At 40.4% G+C, this 24,952-nt stretch overlaps 1 pseudogene; it reads right to left on the reverse strand.

Moving 5' to 3' along the window:
- The window catches only part of LOC129024105 (la-related protein 4-like), a 35,599-nt pseudogene extending 35,027 nt beyond the window's left edge, over window positions 1-572 (reverse strand).
- Window positions 573-24,952: the final 24,380 nt, after the last annotated feature.

The following is a 24,952-nucleotide window of genomic DNA, read 5'->3' on the forward strand; positions in this document are numbered from 1 at the left end:
TCTCCCTAGGCCACATGCCACTCTAGTCCTCTGGCTCTGAGCCTAGTCCAGCACTAAGAGTTGCCTTGGAGTTGCAATCTTTGTGTCCTAGATTGCCTTCCAAGTTTACCTAGTACCCCAGATCACTTTGGCCCATGCTGGCCAGGCTTGCTGAGAAACTCCACTTCTGACCGATGGGGTGGGCAGTTCTCCTCTGGCTAAAGCTGGTCCAAATTCTTCTTTCATGCACAGGCACTGGCTGAGCCCAGCACAGCTTCATTCTGTGCTGTGACAGGGTAGCACCGAGTTCAATGTAATGTCCCACAGTCACTACACTCTCCCTCCCCAAGTGCAAAGACTGACGATGCTTCATGGTGACTGCTGGGAGATGAGAGATAGGTGTCATTGGGGATTCAAGACTGTCTTTCCAGCCTTCAGCCTTCATCAATGCTTCTTTCAATGATATGAAGTTAAAACCAGGTACTGTGATTGCTCACCTGATTTTTGGTTCTTGTTATGATGATTTTCTGTGTGCAGGTAGCTGTTAAAATTTGATGTTCCTGCAGGGGGTATAAATGGTGGTAGGCTCCCATTCTGCCATCTTCTGTGTGTTATTTCTATTTTGACTATGTTTTTGTAACTTGGAAATTATTTCAAAATATGTTCAGAGCTTCAAAAATGCTCACAATAGGAAATCTAACTGGCACAGTTTGGATCATGTGCCCATGCTCAGTCCAATCAACCATGCTCAGTGCCTTTGCTCTCCTTTTACTAATATGGGTGCCAGACATCAAGATTGTGAATAAAGGAATTTCCTTTTTTTTTTTTTAAGGTAAAGGGTAACAGCTTGTGGGATGAATAGACACCCCAAAAGCTGATCATAATAGGTCACATGCCCCCATTCATGAGCACCACATCCTGTTTCTTCAGAAGAATCTCACCATCACCAAGACTAAAGTAGTATTTTAGCCTGGGATTTCCCCTTCAACTCTACATAAAGAATGTCAAAGCTGGAAAGGCTATCAGAGATCCTTAGGATGAGCCTCATCATTTGTTAAGGATGAAGAAACAAGGCCCAGAGAAGAAATTGATATCACATAATGAGTCAGTATTACATACAGATTCTCTGACTACATTTCATGTTCTTTCTCCTAAATGAAGCTCTATTTTAATCTGAGAAAGGACTCAGAATCTCATCTGTAGGGTTACACATTGGTTCTCAGTTGGCTAAAGGCTTAATTTCTGACTTCAGGAGATTTATTAATACATATGTGTGGGAGTGAGAATCTTCATCCTTTCCCACCCTGGCTGTCCTACCCCTACCTCATCCTTCCCCCATTCCCAACTCCCCCTCTACCAGCCGCTCTTGGCAAGCTGGAAGATGTCTGCCCCATTCCTCAATAGGGGATGTTAATGATTCTGGGTAAACTTATATTGTGTTTTTGGCCAAGGCCAACCTATTAGTGTGTGATTGGCTTTCCTTTTATCTGTAGACTTTACTAATGGTACTCATGTCAGGATATCTGGAGTTCCATGGACAAATTTTAAAAATATGTATTTTACAATATATTTTATTGTGTGGTTCATTTCCGCTATCATATGTATTTTTGCAACAGCTGCAGCTCTCCATTCAAATGTGAAATTCAGCCTCACATTAGGAAGCTGGATCCATAGGTTCAATCCACCTCCATTATGACCACCCTCATCCCACACTACCTGGTTCCATCTAAAAAGAGATCTCCATCATACTCTTACCATTTGGGGTTATTTCTGGACTCCTCGTTTTGACTGAGTCTTCACAATAGATTCTTTTTATTCAAAATTTACTTTATTTAAAATGTTTTATCAAAGCAATATATAGCTGGAATAGCAGTTTATTCCATCAGCCCCATTTCTCAATAGGTGCCAGTAATTCCTTCTGACCCCCAGGTGTATTTCCCAGAGTTAAACATCTCTAAATCTTTCAGTTTTTCTTCTGCTAGATATTATTATGTCTCTAAAACAGAGGTTGAAAACTAGCCACCCACAGACATGCTTTATTGTGCCCATGAACTGTTTTAAACTCCTTGGAATTGACTGATAATATTTAATAGTTGAATGTTTTCATATAAAAATCCAATTTTTTAAACAGTTCTGTAAAAATTAGTAGATCTGCCAAAATTAGGCTCACATATCCACATGGAAACAATGAATTATAGTGGAGTAGTAGCTACCTCCTTTTGAATAGGACCAGAATACTTCAATTTGTCACATTTTTCCCTCTTTCACTCATTTATGATATCTGGCCTATAAACATTTGAGTTGCAATATCTGTTCTAAATGGTTTGCTTCTATAACTGTTTCATGATTTACCCTTTTAAAATATGATATATTATTTCCTACCTATGTTAGTGAAAGCTTTAACCCTTATAATCCTCCTCTTCACATCCCTTCTATTTTTTAAATTATACTTTAAGTTCTACGGCACATGTGCACAACGTGCAGGCTTGTTATACATGTAAACATGTGCAATATTGGTGTGCTACACCGATTAACTCATAATTTACATTAGGTATATCTCCTAATGCTATCCCTCCCCCCCTCCCCACCCCACAACAGTCCCCAGTGTGTGATGTTCTCCATCCTGTGTCCAACTGTTCTCATTGTTCAAATCCCACCTATGAGTGAGAACATGTGGCATTTGGTTTTCTGTCCTTTCGACAGTTTGCTCAGAATGATGGTCTTCAGCTTCATCCATGTACCTACAAAGGACATGAACTCATCCTTTTTTATGGCTGCATAGTATTCCATGGTGTATATGTGCCACACTTTCTTACTCCAGTCTATCATTATTGGACATTTGGGTTGGTTCCAAGTCTTTGCTATTGTGAATAGTGCCGCAATAAACTGACATGTGCATGTGTCTTTATAGCAACATGATTTATAATCCTTTGGGTATATACCCAGTAATGGCATTCCTGGGTCAAACGGTATATCTAGTTCTAGATCCTTGAGGAATAACCACACTGTCTTCCACAATGGTTGAACTAGTTTACAGTCCCACCAACAGGGTAAAAGTGTTCTTATTTCTCCACATCCCCTCCGGCACCTGTTGTTTCCTGACTTTTTAATGATCACCATTCTAACTGGTGTGAGATGGTATCTCATTGTGGTTTTGATTTGCATTTCTCTGATGTCCAGTGATGATGAGCATATTTCATGTGTCTGTTGCCTGCATAAATGTCTTCTTTTGAGAAGTGTCTGTTCATATCCTTTGCCCACTTTTTGATGGGGTTGTTTGTTTTTTTCTTGTAAATTTGCTTAAGTTCTTGGTAGATTCTGGATATTACCCCTTTGTCAGATGAGTAGATTGCAAAAATTTTCCCCATTCGGTAGGTGCCTGTTCACTCTGATGGTAGTTTCTTTTGCTGTGCAGAAGCTCTTTAGTTTAATTAGATCCCATTTGTCAATTTTGGCTTTTGTTGCCATTGCTTTTGATGTTTGATGAAGTCCTTGCCCATGCCTATGTCCTGAATGGTATTGCCTAGGTTTTCTTCCAGGGTTTCTATGGTTTTAGGTCTAACATTTAAGTCTTTAATCCATCTTCAATTAATTTTTGTATAAGGTGTAAGGAAGGAATCCAGTTTCAGCTTTCTACATATGGCTAGCCAGTTTTCCCAGTACCATTTATTAAATAGGGAATCCTTTCCCCATTTCTTGTTTTTGTCAGGTTTGCCAAAGATCAGATGGTTGTAGATGTGTGGTGTTATTTCTGAGGGCTCTGCTCTGGTTCTGTTCATTGGTCTATATCTCTGTTTTGGTGCCAGTACCATGCTGTTTTGTTTACTGTAGCCTTGTAGTATAGTTTGAAGTCATGTAGCGTGATGCCTCCAGCTTTGTTCTTTTGGCTTAGGATTGACTTCGCAATGTGGGCTCGTTTTTGGTTCCACATGAACTTTAAAGTAGTTTTTCCAATTCTGTGAAGAAAGTCATTGTAGCTTGATGGGGATGGCATTGAATCTATAAATTACCTTGGGCAGTATGGCCATTTTCACGATATTGATTCTTCCTATCCATGAGCATGGAATGTTCTTCCATTTGTTTGTGTCCTCTTTTATTTCATTGAGCAGTGGTTTATAGTCCTCCTTGAAAAGGTCCTTCACATCCCTTGTAAGTTGGATTCCTAGGTATTTTATTCTCTTTGAAGCAATTGTGAATGGGAGTTCACTCATGATTTGGCTCTCTGTTTGTCTGTTATTGGTGTATAAGAATGTATGTGAGTTTTCCACATTGATTTTGTATCCTGAGAATTTGCTGAAGTTGCTTATCAGGTTAACGAGATTTTGGGCTGAGATGATGGGGTTTTCTAAATTTGCAATCATGTCATCTGCAAACAGGGACAATTTGACTTCCTCTTTTCCTAATTGGATACCCTTTATTTCTTTCTCCTGCCTAATTGCCCTGGCCAGAACTGCCAACACTATGTTGAATAGGAGTGGTGAGAGAGGGCATCCCTGTCTTGTGCCAGTTTTCAAAGGGAAAGCTTCCAGTTTTTGCCCATTCAGTATGATATTGTCTGTGGGTTTGTTATAAATAGCTCTCATTATTTTGATATACTTTCCATCAATCCCTAATTTATTGAGAGTTTTTAGCATGAAAGGCTGTTGAATTTTGTCGAAGGCCTTTTCTGCCTCTATTGAGATAATCATGTGGTTTTTGTCTTTGGTTCTGTTTATATGCTGCATTATGTTTTTTGATTTGTGTATGTTGAACCAGCCTTGCATCCCAGGGATGAAGCCCACTTGATCATGGTGGGTAAGCTTTTTGATATACTGCTGTATTCGGTTTTCCAGTATTTTATTGAGGATTTTTACATAAATATTCATCAGGGATATTGGTCTAAAATTCTCTCTCTTTTTTTGTGTGTGTCTTTGCTAGGCCTTGGTATCAGGATGATGCTGGCCTCATAAAATGAGTTAGGGAGGATTCTCTCTTTTTCTATTGATTGGAATAGTTTCAGAATGAATGGTACCAGCTCCTCTGTGTACCTCTGGTAGAATTCAGCTGTGAATCTGTCTGGTCTTGGACTTTTTTTGCTTGGTAGGCTATTAATTATTGCTTCAATTTCAGAGCCTGTTATTGATCTATTCAGAGATTCAACTTCTTCTTGGTGTAGTTTTGGGAGGGTGTATGTGTCGAGGAATTTATCCGTTTCGTCTAGATTTTCTAGTTTATTTGCGTAGAGGTGTTTATAGTATTCTCTGATGGTAGTTTGTATTTCTGTGGGATTGGTGGTGATATCCACTTTATCATTTTGTATTGCATCTATTTGATTCTTCTCTCTTTTCTTCTTTTTTAGTCTTGATAGCAGTCTAATTTTGTTGATCTTTTCAAAAACCAACTCCTGGATTAATTGATTTTTTAAAGGGTTTTTTGTTTCTCTATCTTCTTCAGTTCTGCTCTGATCTTATTTATTTCTTCCCTTCTGCTAGCATTTGAATGTGTTTGCTCTTGCTTCTCTAGTTCTTTTAATTGTGATGTTAGGGTGTCAATTTTAGATCTTTCCTGCTTTCTCTTGTGGGCATTTAGTGCTATAAATTTCCCTCTACCCACTGCTTTAAATGTGTCCCAGAGATTCTGGTATGTTGTGTCTTGGTTCTCATTGGTTTCAAAGAACATCTTTATTTCTGCCTTCATTTCATTATGTACCCAGTAGTCATTCAGGAGCAGGTTGTTCAGTTTCCATGTAGTTGAGCAGTTTTGAGTGAGGTTCTTATTCCTGAGTTCTAGTTTGATTGCACTGTGGTCCGAGAGAGAGTTTGTTATAATTTCTGTTCTTTTACATTTGCTGAGGAGTGCTTTACTTCCAAATATGTGGTCAATTTTGGAATAAGTTCAATGTGGTGCTGAGAAGAATATATATTCTGTTGATTTGGGGTGGAGAGTTCTGTAGATGTCTATTAGGTCTGCTTGGTGCAGAGCTGAGTTCAATTCCTGGGTATGCTTGTTGACTTTCTGTCTCGTTGTTGTGTCTAATGTTGACAGTGGGGTGTTGAAGTCTCCCATTATTATTGTGTGGGAGTCTAAGTCTCTTTGTAGGTCACTGAGGACTTGCTTTATGAATCTGGGTGCTCCTGTATTGGGTGCATATATATTTAGGATAGTTAGCTCTTCTTGTTGAATTGATCCCTTTACCATTATGTAATAGTCTTCTTTGTCTCTTTTGATCTTTGTTGGTTTAAAGTCTGTTTTATCAGAGACTAGGATTGAAATCCCTGCTTTTTTAGTTTTCCATTTGCTTGGTAGATCTTCCTCCATCCCTTTATTTTGAGCCTATGTGTGTCTCTGTATGTGAGATGGGTTTCCTGAATACAGCACACTGATGGGTCTTGAGTCTTTATCCAATTTGCCAGTCTGTGTCTTTTAATTGGAGCATTTAGTCTATTGACATTTAAGGTTAATATTGTTATATGTGAATTTGATCCTGTCATTATGATGTTAGCTGGGTATTTTGCTCGTTAGTTGATGCAGTTTCTTCCTAGCCTCGACGGTCTTTACAATTTGGCATGTTTTTTTGGTGGCTGGTACCGGTTGTTCCTTTCCATGTTTAGTGCTTCCTTCAGGAGCTCTTTTAGGGCAGGCCTGTTGTTGACAAAATCTCTCAGCATTTTCTTGTCTGTAAGGGATTTATTTCCCCTTCACTTATGAAGCTTAGTTTGGCTGGATATGAAATTCTGGGTTGAAAATTCTTTTCTTTAAGAATGTTGAATGTTGGCCCCCACTCTCTTCTGGCTTGTAGAGTTTCTGCTGAGAAATCTACTGGTAGTCTGATGGACTTCGCTTTGTGTGTAACCCAACCTTTCTCTCTGGCTGCCCTTGACATTTTTTCCTTCATTTCAACTTTGGTGAATCTGACAGTTATGTGTCTTGGAGTTGCTCTTCTTGAGAATTATCTTTGTGGCATTCTGTGTATTTCCTGAATTTGAATGTTGGCCTGCCTTGCTAGGTTGGGGAAGTTCTCCTGCATAATATCCTGCAGTGTTTTCCAACTTGGTTCCATTCTCCCTGTCACTTTCAAGTACACCAATCAGACGCATATTTGCTCTTTTCACATAGTCCCATATTTCCTGGAGGCTTTGTTAATTTTCTTTTACTCTTTTTTCTCTAAACTTCTCTTCTCACTTCATTTCATTCATTTGATCTTCCATTACTGATACCCTTTCTTCCAGTTGATCGAATCAGCTACTGAGGCTTGTGCATGCCTTACGTAGTTCTCATGCCATTGTTTTCAGCTCCATCACGTCATTTAAGGTTTCTTTATACTGTTTATTCTAGTTATCCATTTGTCTAATCTTTTTCAAGGCTTTTAGCTTCTTTGTGATGGGTTCAAACATCCTCCTTTAGCTTGGAGAAGTTTGTTATTACTGATCATCTGAAGACTTCTCTCAGTTCGTCAAAGTCATTCTCTGTCCTGCTTTGTTCTGTTGCTGGCAAGGAGCTGTGTTCCTTTGGAAGAGAAGAGGCACTCTGATTTTTAGAATTTTCAGCTTTTCTGCTCTGGTTTCTCCCCATTTTGGTGGTTTTATCTGTCTTTGGTCTTTGATGATCATGACATACAGATGGGGTTTTGTTGTGGATGTCCTTTCTGTTTGTTAGTTTTCCTCCTAACATCAGGACCCTCAGCTGCAAGTCTGTTGGAGTTTGCTGGAGGTCCACTCGAGACCCTGTTTGCCTGCGTATCACCAGCAGAGGCTGCAGAAAAGCAAATATTGCAGAACAGAAAATGTTGCTGTCTGATCCTTCACCTGGAAGCTTCATCTCAGAGGGTTACCCGGCCGTGTGAGGTATCAGTCAGCTCCTACTGGAGGTGCCTCCCAGTTAGTCTACTTGGGGGCCAGGGACCCACTTGAGGAGGCAGTCTGTCCGTTCTCGGATCTCAGACTCTGTGCTGGGAGAACCACTACTCTCTTCAAAGCTGTCAGATAGGGATGTTTAAGTTTGCAAAAGTTTCTGCTGCTTTTTGTTAGGCTATGCCCTGTCCCCAGAGGTGGAGTCTACAGAGGCTGGCAGGCCTCCTTGAGCTGCAGTGGGCTCCATCCAGTTCGAGCTTCCAGGCCACTTTGTTTACCTACTCAAGCCTCAGCAATGGTAGGCGCCCCTCCTCCAGTCTCGCTGTTGCCTTGTAGTTTGATCTCAGACTGCTGTGCTAGCAATGAGGGAGGCTCTGTGGGCATGGGACCCTCTGAGCCAGGCACGGGATATAATCTCCTGGTGTGCCCTTTGCTAAGACCATTGGAAAAGCTCAATATCAGGGTAGGAGTGACCTGATTTTCCAGGTGCCGTCTGTTCTGTCTTCTCTTGGCTAGGAAAGGGTATTCCCCAACCCCTTGTGCTTCCTGGGTGAGGCGATGCCTTGCCCTGCTTTGGCTCATGCTCTGTGGGCTTCACCCACTGTCCTGCTCCCACTGTCCAACAAGCCCCAGTGAGATGAACCTAGTACCTCAGTTGGAAATGCAGAAATCCCCCATCTTCTGCATCGCTCACACTGGGAGCTGTAGACTGGAGCTGTTCCTATTTGGCCATCTTGGAACCTGACTCCCATCCTTTCTATTTTTATACTATTACTTTCAGCTCCTCTATTGGTACCTTTGTAACATTAACTAATATTCCAATACCACTAATTCTTGTTCCACCCACCATGAACAGTATCTTTTGGCTCACTACTTTGGAAGACGACTATATTAGCATCTATTCCCTTCCCTTTGGCTGTCATTCTTCCTTCCTGCTCCCACTGTCTACAACTGTTCTTTGACTTTTTCCCTATCAAGGTTGATGACAATCATGTTCTGTTTTGTAAATGTAATTCAGTCTGCTTGTTTCTTAGGTTGATTCTAAAAGTTTAACGTCAGTAAACCCACAATTACATTTTTATTATTTTTTCTTGTGTAGCTTTTATTTTTCTGGAGTGTCTAACTGCATTTCTTTTCTTTTCTTTTCTTTTCCTTTTTGTTTTCTTGCTCTGTTTGTTTTAATAACAGACTGGAGCTTTTTTTCAATCTCTTCACTCAATTAAGTTTTCTATTAAGTCCCCCCTTTTTCTTGACTTCTGTCTGCTTTGGTACTCCATGCCCTTGCTCCAGTCTTGACTGGTAACCTTTAAATTTGAAGCATAATAGCTTACTGGGGTTTTCCTTCACTGTCTCTCTGGGTTGGAGACATTCTCTCCTGGGTTCCATGTCTTCCTTTTGCTTGTTTTGTAGATAAAGGTTTCCTGTAACTTCTTAAGAATGGGTGTGTGGTAGGTAAATTTTTATCATATCTATCTTAAAAATATCATTTTTCTACTTTCATGCTTCATTGCTAAGCAGAATGAATATAGATTCTAGGTTGAAATTAATTTTCCTTAGCACTTGAAAGCATTGTTCAACGCAACCAGTGTTGAAAAATCAGACACAGTTCTGGTTCCTGATTCTTGACTGAAAATCTGTGTTTTCTTTCTTTGAGCTTTTTGTCTGTTTTTAATCTCTGATGTTCTCAAATTTCACAATAATGTGCCTAAGTGTAAATCTTTATTCTTCTGGGCCCTTGGTGGGCCCTTTCAACCTGAAAATTTGTGTCTTTTCCCTTGAGAAAACTTTCTTATTTCTTTAATAATGTCCTCCTTTCATTTTCTTTTTGTCTCTTCCTAGAAGTTCATTAGTTGGATATTGAATCTCTTGGATTGATTTTCTAATTTTTAAATCTTTTATCTAATGTTACTTCTTTTTTGTTTTGTTTTACTTTCTAAATTTTCTCTGCTTTGTCTTCCAACCCTTATCTTGAATTTGCTCATCCTGGCAATTATTTTTAAATTTGTGGGGTATTTTTTAATTTTTTAATTCTACATAGAAATTTCTTCTCATTTTATCATAAAGGTATCTTCTCTGATCTCCTTGAGGATTCTAATGAAAGTTTTTCAAATTTTCTTCTGTTCTTTTCATTGTCTCTTTTCCTCCTGAGCCTTTTGCTTTTCTACTTATTTATCATGGTCACTCTGCTTACTATTGGAAACATTTTATTAAACATTTGATGATCTTTGCTTGTCCATTTGTATTTAAGAATGAGACACCATAAGTATGATTGGAAAGCACTATGTAAGTGGACTAATTGGTCTGAATATGGGCTACAGTTTTAGATTATTGAGTGGGGTTCTGGGAAACTCCTGAATGTCAGAACAAGCTTTTCTCTGAAGATGCTCAATTTCCTTTATTATAAGCCCTGATGGTTGGATGCCCAGCTGCTTAGAAATCTGCACATCAAGGAGTGGGAACTCAGTCAATTATTATGCGCAGATTTCCAATCCTTTACTGCAGCATACACCTGTCCTTTGTTGTTCTTTGCCTAAGTTCCAATCATCTGTTGGATTGTTTTTGTTTGTCTAAATCAAGTCACATTGACCACTATTTTAGCTGTTTCTCTTTGTGTATTCTAGACTGTGTCTTCTTCTGCCCTGCATCATTATGTCACCCAGCTGCTCTCCAGCTTCTAGAAGTTTATTGAAATATTTTATCCACAAATATGCACTCATTCTCTTTTTATTAGAGCTTCAGACTTTTCTCATTCTTTTACTATCAATTTAGGGAACCTCAAAGGGAAAAGGAGAGAAATATGTGTGGTCATTCAGCCATCTTTAATGATAAGTTTCTTGGTAATTAAAGTATAAGCTTTGGAGCAAGGCTGCCTGGATTCAGGTTCTTTCTTTCCAATTTACTAGCTGTATGTCCTTGCCAAGTTATTTGACCTCTCTACTTCATCATCTGTAAATCAGGAATAATAATAATACAGCTATCTCATAGAGTTGATTTGGAAGATTAAATGAACCAATACTGATAAATACTTTGAATATTCCTTACACATAGGAAGGGGCCTGGAAGTGTTTGCTATTATTATTGTTGTTACTCCTATATTTCTAACAAAATTAGAGCTTCTATTCGTGTTTTTTAAAATTTTTATTACACACACAAAATACATGCTTATTATAGTAAAAATAGATAACACAGAAAAATAGAAGAAAATAAAAAACACTGGTAATCCCAGTACCCAAAGATGACTTATGTTAGTATTTTGGTGTTTTTCTTCATGTTTTTTCACCAACTCAAGCTTGATTCTGTCTGCTCTAACCAGACTGGCTACTGACAGCTGTTCTCATTCTCTTGTTTTAGAACACATTTCACCTTTCAGACACTTGGCACCTTTGTCCTGGTTGTGACCTTGGCTTCTCTTGAAAAGCCTCAGGTTACCTTCAGTAGACATGTTTCTAATCTAATAGTGCCCCCTTGTTTATTACTGTCATGGCGTCACTCTAGTCTTGGCCATCAAGTGATAAAGGCAATCTTGTACTTCTAGAATCTCTCAGTGCACTTTCAAAAATTTCTAGGACAGGCTCAACATGGTGCTGAAGATGAGGCTGTCATGTGTGGACAAGACCTCATCAACCCACTATCAGAGGTCAGTGCAGAGTTTCTGGTCTCATGCACAACCTTCAGCCTGCACAACTAGGAGCACCGGCTCTGCAGCTGTGCTTGCACTGGATGCTTTTGCAGGAGTACTTTGCTGGCAAAACAACACAGTTTCCTGGATTCCTCATGCAAGTGGGCAACTTCTTGTACTCTCAGGCCTTGTGTTTCTCAGGTGAATCACAATAGACAGAACTTTGGTTTCCTGCCTGATGAAGGAGACAGGGAGTTCAGTCATCTTGGGCACATAGGAGAAAATTCCCTATTTATGAAGTCTTGGTGGGCTTCCCAGATGTTTGGCAATTTTAGATTTTCCCTTCTTCACAAGGAGAGAAGGTAAGTCAGTCAATAGGTGGCAGAGTTCTGACTGCTAAGCCTAGTTCTGTCCTCAAAAGACACCAGGAAGGGCTTGCCAACCTGTTCCCAATGAATCGGCCCAACAGCTGAAGTTGGCAGCCATCTGGCAAAACTACTGACTAGTATGTGGCCAGGAAGCCAGCTGTCTTCCTAGCTATGCCTACTGGGGAATAGTCTGCAATGACCATAAAGTGGATCCCCGTCAAGATTTAGGATAAGACCATGTGGATAGGGGAAGCATATCTCCTGTCAATTATAGCTAATGCAAGCAGCCAAAACTATGTTAATATTTACCTCCTGAGGCACAGAACCTCAGATGATTAGGAGTAGGAGAACTGGCCTGGATCACATTTATCTCTCCACTTTTCCCTTCTCTAGCCTTAGGGGTGCTCTAGCTATGTATGAGACTGTATAAAGACAAATACAGTGAACCCCAGGTGGTGGTATACTCCAAGGTATCAAATAATTTTGTCATTTGGGTTTTGTCCAAACAGAACCATCTTTATTGCTACTATTATTAATATTACTGTCACTACTACTGCTACTGCTATTGCTACCACTACAACCATTTATTGAGAATCTACATTCTCAGAAACTGCACTAAGTGCTTTACATATATTATTGCATTTAATTGTCACTGTAATGAAAAAGGTACCTCTATTATCTTCTTTTCACACATGAGGAAAGTTAGGCCCAAGGTCCCGTGGATGAAAATGACAGAACCAGGATTTGAACCCAGTCTATCTGATTCCAAACTGTGGTTCTTTCCATTAAACTATAATTACCTCCCAACTTGCTACAAGCTCAGGCTTGTTTAGGTGGACATTGTCAACATGTGTTCCTGACTAGAAGACCCCACCATCGCCTATAAGCCCCTACCCTTGAAAGTTAAGGTAGGTGACCAAATGAACCTTCTGGTCCTATTACTCACTTTCCCCTATGCTACCTGTGCTAAACTTTGTGTGATCTGAGCTCTGCTCTCTAACAGTAGCCTGGAACATCCAGTCATGCCCTGCATTTTGGCCATTGGCTGCTAATATTTTCAGTGGGAACTGAGGCAGCTGATCAGCTTGTGTCACAGGTACCTAGAGTGTCAGGCTAGTAACTCACCTGCTGAGAAGTCTTCTTAGAATAAGAGACATGGAATAAGGACTACAATTATGCCATTAACTTTATGATTAGGACCTAAATTCTGGTGAAATGTGTATATACTCTTGCAGAATAAACTTTTGAGAGTACACTGTCAAGGACCTGTATTTAGGGTCCATCTGACCTTCAACATCCACTGCTGTCAATTCAGCCTTGGTCATCAAAAAGACAAATTGAAAAAGTTGGGCACTATTAGGCTAAGAGAAGCCTAAATTTGGTGATGATTCAGAACTGCTCCCTATCTCATACCTGCTGGACCAGCACTGAAGAAATTCAACCTCAGAAATTATATAGGAGTTACATTTGAAAAAAAAAAAAACATACTAAAAGATAGCATTTCATCCCATGTCCACGGAGCCTCGCTCATTGCTAGCACAGCAGTCTGAGATCTAAATGCAAGGCGGCAGCGGGGCTGGGGGAGGGGTGCCCGCCATTGCTGAGGCTTGAGTAGGTAAACAAAGCAGCCTGGAAGCTCGAACTGGGTGGAGCCCACCGCAGCTCAAGGAGGCCTGCAAGCCTCTGTAGACTCCACCTCTGGGGCAGGGTTTAGCTGAACAAAAGGCAGCAGAAACCTCTGCATATTTAAAAGTCCCTGTCTGACAGCTTTGAAGAGAGTAGTCGTTCTCCCAGCATGGAGTTTGAGATCTGAGAACAGACAGACTGCCTCCTCAAGTGGGTCCCTAACCCCCAAGTAGCCTAACTGGGAGGCACCTCCCAGTAGGGGCTCACTGATCCATCATATGGCCGGGTGCCCCTTTGAGATGAAGCTTCCAGATGAAGGATTAGACAGCAACATTTGCTGCTCAGCAATATTCTCTGTTCTGCAGCCTCCGCTGCTTATACCCAGGCAAACAGGGTCTCGAGTGGACCTCCAGCAAACTGCAACAGACCTGCATATGAGGGTCTTGACTGTTAGAAGGAAAACTAACAAACAGAAGGGACATCCACACTAAAACCCCATATGTAAGTCACCATCAGCAAAGACCAAAGGTAGATAAAACCGCAAAGATGGGGAAAAAAAAAAGCAGAAAAGCTGAAAATTCTAAAAATCAGAGCACCTCTCCCCCTCTAAAGGAACGCAGCTCCTCACCAGCAACAGAAAAAAGCTGGATGGAGAACGACTTTGACGAGTTGAGAGAAGGCTTCAGATGATAAAACTTCTCCAAGCTAAAGGAGGAAGTTCAAACCCATGGCAAATAATCTAAAAACCTTGGAAAAATATTAGACGAATGACTAACTAGAATAACCAGTGTAGAGAAGACCTTAAATCACCTGATGGAGCTGAAAACCATGGCTTGAGAACTACATGATGAATGCACAAGCTTCAGTAACTGATTAGATCAACTGGAAGAAAGGATATCAGTGATTGAAGATCAAATGAATGAAATGAAGTGAGAAGAGAAGTTTAGAGAAAAAAGAGTAAAAGGAAAAGAACAAAGCCTCTAAGAAATATGGGACTATGTGAAAAGAGCAAATCTACGTCTGATTGGTGTACCTGAAAGTGACAGGGAGAATGGAACCAAGTTGGAAAACACTCTGCAGGATATTATGCAGGAGAACTTCCCCAACCTAGCAAAGCAGGACAACATTCAAATTCAGGAAATACAGAGAAGGCCACAAAGTTAATCCTCGAGAAGAACAACCCCAAGGCACATAATTGTCAGATTCACCAAAGTTGAAATGAAGGAAAAAATGTCAAGGGCAGCCAGAGAGAAAGGCCATGTTACCCACAAAGGGAAGCCCATCAGACTAACAGCAGATCTCTCAGCAGAAACTCTACAAGCCAGAAAAGAGTGGGGTCAATATTCAACATTCTTAAAGAAAATAATTTTCAGCCCAGAATTTCATATCTAGCCAATCTAAGCTTCATAAGTGAAGGAGAAAGAAAATCCATTACAGACAAGCAAATGCTGAGACATTTTGTCACCACCAGGCCTGCCTTACAAGAGCTCCTGAAGGAAGCACTAAACATGGAAAGGAACAACCGGTACCAGCCACCGTAAAAATATGCCAAATTATAAAGACCATCGAGGCTAGGAAGAAACTGCATCAATTAATGAGCAAAATAACCAGCTAACATCACAATGACAGGATCAAATTCACACATAACAATATTAACCTTAAATGTAAATGGGCTAAATGCTCCAATTAAAAGACACAGACTGGCAAATTGGATAGTCAAGACCCATCAGTGTGCTGTATTCAGGAGACCCATCTCACATACAGAAACACACATAGGCTCAAAATAAAGGGATGGAGGACGATCTACCAGGCAAATGGAAAAAAAAAAAAAAAAGGCCAGGGTTGCAATCTTAGTCTCTGAAAAAACAGACTTTAAACCAACAAATATCAAAAGAGACAAAGAAGGCCATAACATAATGGCAAAGTGATCAACTCAACAAGAAGAGCTAACTATCCTAAATATATATGCACCGAATACAGGAGCACCCAGATTCATAAAGCAAGTCCTTAGAGACTTATAAAGAGACTTAGACTCCCATACAATAATAAAGGGAGACTTTAACACCCCATTGTCAACATTAGACAGATCAATGAGGCAGGAAGTTAACAGTGATACCCAGTATTCAAACTCAGCTCTGCACCAAGCAGACCTAATAGACATCTATAGAACTCTCCACTTGAAATCAACAGAATATACATTCTTCTCAGCACCACATTGAACTTATTCCAAAATTGACCACATAGTTGGAAGTAAAGCACTCCTCAGCAATGCATTCAAAAGCTAGCAGAAGGGAAGAAGTAACTAAGATCAGAGCCGAACTGAAGCAGATAGAGACACACAAAACCTTTCAAAAATTCAATGAATCCAGGAGCTGGTTTTTTGAAAAGATCAACAAAATTGATACATCACCAGCAAGACAAATAAAGAAGAAAAGAGAGAAGAATCAAATAGATGCAATAAAAAATGATAAAGGGGATATCACTACTGATCCCACAGAAATACAAACTACCATCAGAGAATACTATAAACACCTCTATGCAAATAAACTAGAAAATCTAGAAGAAATGGATAAATTCCTCGATACATACACCCTCCCAAGACTAAATCAGGAAGACATTGAATCCCTGAACAGACCAATAACAGGCTCTGAAATTGAGGCAATAATTAATAGCCTACCAACCAAAAAAAAAGTCCAGAGTCAGACAGATTCACAGCTGAATTCTACCAGAGGTACAAGGAAGAGCTGTTACCATTCCTTCTGAAACTATTCCAATCAATAGAAAAAGAGGGACTCCTCCCTAACTCATTTTATGGGGCCAACATCATCCTGATACCAAAGCCTGGCAGAGACACAACAAAAAAAGAAAACTTTATACCAATATCCCTGATGAACATTGATGTAAAAATCCTCAATAAAATACTGGCAAACCAAATCCAGCAGCACATCAAAAAGCTTATCCACCATGATCAAGTGGGCTTCATCCCTGGGATGCAAGGCTGGCTCAACATACACAAATCAATAAACATAATGCAGTGTATAAACAGAACCAAAGACAAAAACCACATGATTATCTCAATAGATGCAGAAAAGGCCTTTGACAAAATTCAACAGCCTTTCATGTTGAAAACTCTCAATAAATTAGGTATTGATGGGAACTATCTCAAAATAATAAGAGCCATCTATCACAAACCCACAGACAATATCATACTGAATGGGCAAAAACTGGAAGCATTCCCTTTGAAATCTGGCACAAGACAGGGATGCCCTTTCTCACCACTCCTATTCAACAGAGTGTTGGCAGTTCTGGCCAGGACAATCAGGCAAGAGAAAGAAATAAAAGGTATTCAATTAGGAAAAGAGGAAGTCAAATTGTCCCTGTTTGCAGATGACGTGACTGTATATCTAGAAAACCCCATTGTCTCAGCCCAAAATCTCCTCAAGCTGATAAGCAACTTCAGCAAAGTCTCAGGATACAAAATCCATGTGCAAAAATCACAAGCATTCTTATATACTAATAACAAACAGAGAGCCAAATCATGAGTGAATTCCCATTCGCAATTGCTTCAAAGAGAATAAAATACCTAGGAATCCAACTTATAAGGGATGTGAAGGACCTCTTCAAGGACAACTACAAACCACTGCTCAAGGAAATAAAAGAGGATACAAACAAATGGAAGAACATTCCATGCTCATGGGTAGGAAGAAGCAATATCGTGAAAATGGCCATACTGCCCAAGGTAATTTACAGATTCAATGCCATCCCCATCAAGCTACCAATGACTTTCTTCACAGAATTGGAAACAACTACTTTAAAGTTCATATGGAACCAAAAAAGAGCCCGCATTGCCAAGACAATCCTAAGCCAAAAGAACAAAGCTGGAGGCATCACACTACCTGACTTCAAACTGTACTATAAAGCTACAGTAACCAAAACAGCATGGTACTGGTACCAAAACAGAGATATAGACCAATGGAAAAGAACAGAGCCCTCAGAAATAATACCACACATCTACAAGCATCTGATCTTTGACAAACTTGTCAAAAACAAGAAATGGGGAAAGGATTCCCTATTTAATAAATGATGCTGGGGAAACTGGCTAGCCATATATAAAAAGCTGAAACTGGATCTCTACCTTACACCTTATACAAAGATTAATTCAAGATGGATTAAAGACTTAAATGTTAGACCTAAAACCATAAAAACCCTGGAAGAAAACCTAGGCAGTACCATTCAAGACATAGACTTGGGCAAGGTCTTCATGTCTAAAACACCAAAAGCAATGGCAACAAAAGCCAAAATAGACAAATGGGATCTAATTAAACTAAAGAGCTTCTGCACAGCAAAAGAAACTACCATCAAAGTTAAGAGGCAACTTACAGAATGGGGAAAAATTTTTGGAACCTACTCATATGACAAATGGCTAATACCCAAAGTTTACCAAGAACTTAAACAAATTTACAAGAGAAAATCAGACAACTCCATCAAAAAGTAGGCAAAGGATATGAAGAGACACTTCTCAAAAGAAGACATTTATGCAACCAAAAGACACATGAGAAAATGCTCATCATCACTGGCCATCAGAGAAATGCAAATCAAAACCGCAATCAGATACCATCTCACATCAGTTAGAATGGCAATCGTTAAAAAGTTAGGAAACAACAGGTGCTGGAGAGGATGTGGAGAAACAGGAATGCTTTTACACTGTTTTTGGGACTGTAATCTAGTTCAACAATTGTGGAAGTCAGTGTGGCAATTCCTCAAGGATCTGGAACTAGAAACACCATTTGACCCAGCCATCCCATTACTGGGTATATACCCAAAGGATTATAAATCATGCTGCTATAAAGACACATGCACACGTAGGTTTATTGCGGCACTTTTCACAATAGCAAAGACTTGGAACCAACCCAAGTGGCCATCAATGATAGACTGGATTAAGAAAATGTGGCACATATACACTATGGAATACTATGCAGCCATAAAAAAGAATGAGTTCATGTCCTTTGTAGGGACATGGATGAAGCTGGAAACCATCATTCTCAGCAAACTATTGCAAGGACAGAAAACCAAACACCACATGTTCTCACTCATAAGTGGGAATTGAACAATGGGAACACTTTGACACAGGAAGGGGAACATCACACACCAGGGACTGTTGTGGGGTGGGGGGAGGGGGGAGGGATTGCATTAGGAGATATACCTAATGTAAATGATGAGTTAATGGGTACAGTACACCAACATGGCACATGTATACATATGTAACAAACCTGCACGTTGTGCACATGTACCCTAAAACTTAAAGTACAATAGAAAAAACAAAGAAGAAAAAAGAGCACTTCTAACCAGATTTCAACAATTCAAATATTAGGTAAAGCCCTCTTCGCCTGTGGTAACATGGTTTCAAAGTTCCACTGCTCTAAATGGCATCTTCCATTACGCTCTGACCCTTTGTATAAGGGAGCAGAAACTATGAAAATACAGAGAAAGCAAGTCAGTAGAGACATTCCCTGATATCTCTGCTTTGTTAGAGAGGGATCAAAAAGAGGCTAATTTTACTCTGATGAACAAGAAATGAAGTTAAGACACTTTAAAATGCCTGAGTCCTGGCAACACAACAGATTAGAATGGTGCCTTTAAACTCAATCTTAGTTGCCTAGTTTTCTCTATTAGATTTTTTGTTTTTTGAGACAGTGTCTCCTTCTGTTGCCTAGAATAGAGTGCAGTGGTGTGATCACAGCTCACTGCAGCCTTGAATTCCTGGGCTCAAGCAATTCTTGCACCTCAGTCTCCCAAGTAGCTGGAACTAGAGGGGCATGTCACCACACCCAGCTAATTTTTATTTATTTACTTATTTATTTTAGAGATGGGGTCTTGCCATATTTCCCAGGCTGATCTTGAACTCCTGGCCTCAAGAAATCCTCCTGCCTCAGCCTCCCAAAGGGCTGGCATTACAGGCATGAACCACAGCATCTGGCAAGTTTTCTTTAGAACAGGTAATGTAAAGGCCTACAGGTGAGCTATGGTCCAGGATGAGCCATTAATACTGAGTCTGCCACAGGCCATTTATTCTGAGTTGAAGAATGCTCAGATCCCTAGACAATTCACACCATTTTAATCTTTTTCCTGTTTCACACATACTTGGTAAATGGATCTCTTCTCTCTCATTCTCTGTCTCGCTCTTTTGTTTTTTAAGCACCCAACATTAAAGACAGCTTAATTGAGATGAATCATGTGGGTGGGCAAGGAAGGAATGAAATAGACTATAACTTACTGAAGTCAGCCCATATGAGTCAATTTTGCAATAGACATACGATCTGATTACCCAAGCCTGAAGCATCTGCAAACTCAGTCAGTGCCAGATGCAGGGCTTCCTAAGTTCTTATATATGGGAGTTTCGTAGCACCTAGGTACTTGGTAAACAAAAGCAAAGCAACACTCTACACTTTCAAGACTTCTAGTAGTCCCACATCTGGTAAGATAATCAAAAGTATATCAAATGCATGGAATATTTCCAGAATGTCCCCAGTGGTGTTGATGTTGTTGGTCCAGGGCCCACACTTTATAAACTACTGATGTAGACTAAGGCTTGTTCGGGTAGCTTCTTGACACTTATCTTCTCCCTGTGACTGCAGTATAACTGGTCTAAGCTTCCCCCTTCATAGCTTCTTTCCTATGGAACCCACTGATCCTACTGGGCTTACCACATTAGCTATATGGAAGTGAAAAACAGAGAGTTATCTAAATGAGAGTGCACCATGAAGTTGCATACTATCAGTAAGTGAAGACCTATTAACATCTCTTACCCCTACTAATTGTACCTTTTTTTCTGTCCCCAACCCACCAACCCCTAGCAATTCCTCCACAGTAGTAGTAGTGATAGTGGAAATCTTGACCACTTTCTGTAGTTAGTATGTGTTACAGACAGTTCTCTACATTTTGTTCTTCATCTAGCTAAATAAAATGAGCCTAACAGTAGGGCTTGCTGTCAACCAGGGTTACTTTTGTCTTCTTCATGGGAAACAATCAGCAGAGTACCAGAAAAGTCCTGTTGTACCACCATTAAACCTGTCTCTCTAGTTGTTGGCACTGTACCTGGGACCAATAAGATGATTAGATCATTAGATCAGCCCCTCAAGGTCTTCAATGAATGTCTCTCTGAAACTCTCCTTCGAGTCCACTTAAATGCATAAGGACATTGCTTCAATTAAGCTAATTTCAAAGCTACACTACAAAAAATGCCAGGAAGTCATCTTCCCAGTTTCCATCTTTAATTGTGCTCAACTATATTATATCAGATAATGGCATCAGTATAGTCCCAATAATTCAGTTCCAGTAATACAAAATGTACCAATTTTCTCCCTTTTCTTTTTTTTAAATTATACTTTAAGTTTTAGGGTACATGTGCACAACGTGCAGGTTTGTTACATATGTATACATGTGCCATGTTGGTGGGCTGCACCCATTAACTCATCATTTAATATTAGGTATATCTCCTAATGCTATCCCTCTCCCCTCCCCCCACCCCACAACAGACCCTGGTGTGTGATGCTCCGCTTCCTGTGTCCATGTGTTCTCATTGTTCAATTCCCACCAATGGGTGAGAATATGCGGTGTTTGGTTTTTTGTCCTTGCAATAGTTTGCTGAGAATGATGGTTTCCAGCTTCATCCATGTCCCTACAAAGGACATGAACTCATCCTTTTTTATGGCTACATAGTATTCCATGGTGTATATGTGCCACACTTTCTTAATCCAGTCTATCATTGTTGGACATTTGGGTTGGTTCCAAGTCTTTGCTATTGTGGATAGCGCCGTAATAAACCAACGGGTGCATGTGTCTTTATAGCAACATGATTTATAATCCTTTCGGTATGTACCCAGTAATGGGATTGCGTGGTCAAATGGTATGTCTAGTTCTAGATCCCTGAGGAATCGCCACACTGTCTTCCACAATGGTTGAACTAGTTTACAGTCCCACCAACAGTGTAAAAGTGTTCCTATTTCTCCACATCCTCTCCAGCACCTGTTGTTTCCTGACTTTTTAATGATTGCCATTCTAACTGGTGTGAGATGGTATCTCATTGTGGTTTTGATTTGCATTTCTCTGATGGCCATTGATGACGAGCATTTTTTCATGTGTCTGTTGGCTGCATAAATGTCTTCCTTTGAGAAGTGTCTCTTCATATCCTTTGCCCACTTGTTGATGGGGTTGTTTGTGTTTTTCTTGTAAATTTGTTGGAGTTCATTGTAGATTCTGGATATTAGCCCTTTGTCAGATGAGTAGATTGCAAAAATTTTCTCCCATTCTGTAGGTTGTCTGTTCACTCTGATGGTAGTTTCTTTTGCTGTGCAGAAGCTCTTTAGTTTAGTTAGATCTCATTTGTCAATTTTGGCTTTTGTTGCCATTGCTTTTGGTGTTTTAGACATGAAGTCCTTGCACATGCCTATGTCCTGAATGGTATTGCCTAGGTTTTCTTCTAGGGTTTTTATGGTTTTAAGTTTAACACATAAGTCTTTAATCCATCTTGAATTAATTTTTCTATAAGGTGTAAGGAAGGGATCCAGTTTCAGCTTTCTACATATGGCTAGCCAGTTTTCCCAGCAGCATTTATTAAATAGGGAATCCTTTCCCCATTGCTTGTTTTTCTCAGGTTTGTCAAAGATCAGATGGTTGTAGATATGCAGTGTTATTTCTGAGGGCTATGTTCTGTTCCATTGGTCCATATCTCTGTTTTGGTACCAGTACCATGGTGTTTTGGTTACTGTAGCCTTGTAGTATAGTTTGAAGTCAGGTAGCGGGATGTCTCCAGCTTTGTTCTTTTGGCTTAGGATTGACTTGGCGATGCAGGCTCTTTTTTGGTTCCATATGAACTTTAAAGTAGTTGTTTCCAATTCTGTGAAGAAAGTCATTGGTAGCTTGATGGGGATGGCATTGAATCTACAAATTATCTTTGGCAGTATGGCCATTTTCACGATATTGCTTCTTCCTACCCATGAGCATGGAATGTTCTTCCATTTGTTTGTATCCTCTTTTATTTCCTTGAGCAGTGGTTTGTTGTTGTCCTTGAAGAGGTCCTTCACATCCCTTATAAGTTGGATTCCTAGGTATTTTATTCTCTTTGAAGCAATTGTGAATGGGAGTTCACTCATGATTTGGCTCTCTGTTTGTCTGTTATTGGTGTATAAGAATGCTTGTGATTTTTGTACATTGATTTTGTATCCTGAGACTTTGCAGGAGTTGCTTATAAGCTTAAGGAGATTTTGGGCTGAGATGATGGGGTTTTCTAGATATACAATCATGTCATCTGCAAACAGGGACAATCTGACTTCCTCTTTTCCTAATTGAATACCCCTTATTTCTTTCTCCTGCCTCATTGCCCTGGCCAGAACTGCCAACACTATGTTGAATAGGAGTGGTGAGAGAGGGCATCCCTGTCTTGTGCCAGATTTCAAAGGGAATGCTTCCAGTTTTTGCCCATTCAGTATGATATTGGCTGTGGGTTTGTGATAAATAGCTCTTATTATTTTGAAATAGTTCCCATCAATACCTAATTTATTGAGAGTTTTCAACATGAAAGGCTGTTGAATTTTGTCAAAGGCCTTTTCTGTATCTATTGAGATAATCATGGAGCCACGATGGCCAAATAGGAACCACTCCAGTCTATAGGTCCCAGCCTGAGTGACGCAGAAGACAGGTGATTTCTGCATTTCCAACTGAGGTATCGGGTTCATCTCACTGGGGAGTGTTGGAAAGTGGGTGCAGCACACCGAGCATGAACTGAAGCAGGGCGAGGCGTCACCTCACCTGGGAAGCACAAGGGGTCAGGGAATTCCCTTTCCTAGTCAAAGAAAGGGGGTGACAGATGGCACCTGGAAAATTGGGTAACTCCCACCCTAATACTGTGCTTTTCCAATGGTCTTAGCAAACAGCACACCAGGAGATAATATCCCACACCTGACTCAGAGGGTCCTACTCCCAGGGAGCTCACTCAGTGCTAGCACAGTAGTCTGAGATCAAACTGCAAAGAGGCAGTGAGGCTGGGGGAGGGGCACCTACCATTGCTGAGGCTTGAGTAGGTAAACAGAGTGGCCAGGAAGCTCGAACTGGGTGAAGCCCACCACAGCCATAGGAGGCCTGCCTGCCTCTGTAGACTCCACCTCTGGGGGAAGGGCGTAGCCAAGCAAAAGGCTGCAGAATCCTCTGCAGACTTAAATGTCCCTGTCTGACAGCTTTGAAGAGAGTAGTGGTTCTCCCAGCATGCAGCTTAAGATCTGAGAATGGACAGATTACCTCCTCAAGTGGGTCCCTGAACCCTGAGTAGCCTAACTGGGAGGCACCCCCCAGTAGGGGCAGACTGACACCTCACATGGCTGGGTACTCCTCTGAGACAAAACTTCCAGAGGAACGATCAGGCAGTAACATTTGCTGTTCACCAATATCTGCTGTTCTGCAGCCTCCGCTGCTGATACCCAGGCAAACAGGGTCTGGAGTGGACCTCCAGCAAACTCCAACAGACCTGCAGGGGAGGGTCTTGACTGTTAGAAGGAAAACTAACAAACAGAAAGGACATCCACACCAAAACCCCATCTGTATGTCACCATCATCAAAGACCAAAGGTAGACAAAACCACAAAGATGGGGAAGAAAACTGCAGAAAAACTGGAAACTTTAAAAGTCAGAGCACCTCTCCTCCTCCAAAGGAACACAGCTCCTCACCAGTAATGGAACAAAGCTGGATGGAGAATGACTTTGATGAGTTGAGAGAAGAAGGCTTCTCCCTTTTCTACAACTTCTTTAACTTAGCAGTAAAAATGCCTCCTGTTACCACATTAGTCCTTTGTTATCAGAAAGAAATTTGACTTCCCAGATGTACAGCAGTAACTTTCCTTCCTACTTTATTGTCATTATGCTTATTCTCAGACCTGCTGAATAAGAAATTCTGGGCCTAAATCCTTGCTTCTCAAAATGTTGTCTGTACAACAACAACATTGATATCACCTGACAACTTCTTAGACGCGCAGAATGTGAGGCCGTGCTCCATATTTACAGAATCAGAATCGTCATTTTGACAACATTCCCAGAAAGTTCCTACAGATCATAAGAATTAAGGATCACTGGTTCTTAACATTGGCTGCTCCTAACCTGAGAAGCTTTGTAAAATCCCATTGCTCAGACCACAGCTCAGAGCAATTACAACACAATCTCTGAGCATAGGATCCAGGCATTAGCATTTTCAAAATCTCCTCAGACAATTTCAATGTGTAGTCAATGTTGAAAACTCTTGCTCTAGACCATAAGTTATGGGGCCAAAATTAGTTCCATGGGCTTATACTTGGTCTAGTTCTATTTATCATGGAAGGAAATCAGACAAGTATTTGGGGCCAAAGTTTCTAGCTAGTAATAATATATATTTGCCTGGAGTGACTCTGCATATGGCCCACAAGGACATGCAGGAACCTCTGGCCAGTTTCAAGGACTTGGGATTCCAGTCAAATATCTCATTCTTTCTCTGAAGGCAATCTGGCTTAT

The sequence above is a fragment of the Pongo pygmaeus genome, chromosome X (genome assembly GCF_028885625.2).
Source record: "Pongo pygmaeus isolate AG05252 chromosome X, NHGRI_mPonPyg2-v2.0_pri, whole genome shotgun sequence".
NCBI classification, from domain to species: Eukaryota; Metazoa; Chordata; class Mammalia; order Primates; family Hominidae; genus Pongo; species Pongo pygmaeus.